At 58.6% G+C, this 1,154-nt stretch overlaps 1 protein-coding gene across 1 annotated transcript in view; it reads left to right on the forward strand.

Annotated features, from left to right (window-relative positions):
- The window catches only part of LOC104470461 (disintegrin and metalloproteinase domain-containing protein 33-like), a gene marked incomplete at its 3' end in the record, with an annotated part of 13,784 nt that overhangs the window by 3,587 nt on the left and 9,043 nt on the right, over positions 1-1,154 (forward strand). The gene's annotated exons all lie outside the window — the stretch shown is intronic.

The following is a 1,154-nucleotide window of genomic DNA, read 5'->3' on the forward strand; positions in this document are numbered from 1 at the left end:
ATCCTGGGAGGTCTTTGGGGGTATCTCATGGTGGGCAATGGTGGAACCTCTGCTGCTCTTCTAATGGTTTGTTCTTGGGGTTGTCACCTGGCACCATTCCTGGGTGACCACGGAGATGGTCTGAGGGCTGGAGCAGCTCCCATGCGAGGACAGGCTGAGAGAGTTGGGGGTGTGCAGCCTGGAGAAGAGAAGGCTCCGGGGAGACCTTCCAGGACATTCCAGTGCTGAAAGGGGGCTACAGGAGAGATGGGGGGGCTCTGGGTCAGGGGGTGCAGGGACAGGATGAGGGGGAACGGTTTGAAGCTGAGAGAGGGGAGATTGAGCTGAGATATTGGGAAGAAATGTTTTCCTGTGTGGGGGGTGAGGCAGTGGCCCAGGGTGCCCAGAGAAGCTGTGGATGCCCCATCCCTGGAGGGGTTCAAGGCCAGGCTGGATGAGGCTTTGGGCAACCTGGGCTGGTGGGAGGTGTCCCTGCCCATGGCAGGGGGTGGCACTGGATGGGCTTGAAGGTCCCTTCCCAACCCAAACCATTCCATGATGCTATGATCCTATGAGCTTGCTGTGTAGCCTTGCTCGACCCTTTCTGGGCTCCATCTTTAGCTCAGCCTGGACGCAGATGCCAGCAGCACCCCTCTGCTGTGACACTCGCCCAGGCCGGTGTCCCCCTGCAGCAGGGCTGCAGCAAGGGCAGAAGGAGAGCAATCGTCTCCATCTCCTGCCCTGCTTCCCGAGACCTCATGGCATTTCATAGAATCACAGGATGGTTTGGGTTGGAAGGGTCCTTAGAGATCATCTAGTTCCACCCTCTGCTATGGGCAGGGACACCTCCCACTGGACCAGGGAGTCCCTTTATCCCTTTGCGGGTTCAGGTTCCTCCTGGTGCCCGGTGGCCTGTGGTGGAGCAAGGCAGAAGGTCAGTCTCCACAGGACGGGCTTCTGCTTCCACTTCTGCTTCTCCCCAGCAGCTGGGGGAGGCTCAGGCCCAGCAGAACCCTCTTCTTGCTGCTCTTTGGGTACAAAAGCAGCCACCATGGTGTCCCCTGGAAAGCTGAAAGCTCACGTGCAAAGCTTAGTCTTGTTTCTCGCTGGGGCACCAGGCCTGGAGATGTTTGTATGTCCTCTCATCACCCGAATTCTGGCTCAGCACCGCTTTG

Source organism: Pterocles gutturalis, unplaced genomic scaffold, assembly GCF_000699245.1.
Source record: "Pterocles gutturalis isolate BGI_N339 unplaced genomic scaffold, ASM69924v1 scaffold580, whole genome shotgun sequence".
Lineage (NCBI taxonomy): Eukaryota > Metazoa > Chordata > Aves > Pterocliformes > Pteroclidae > Pterocles > Pterocles gutturalis.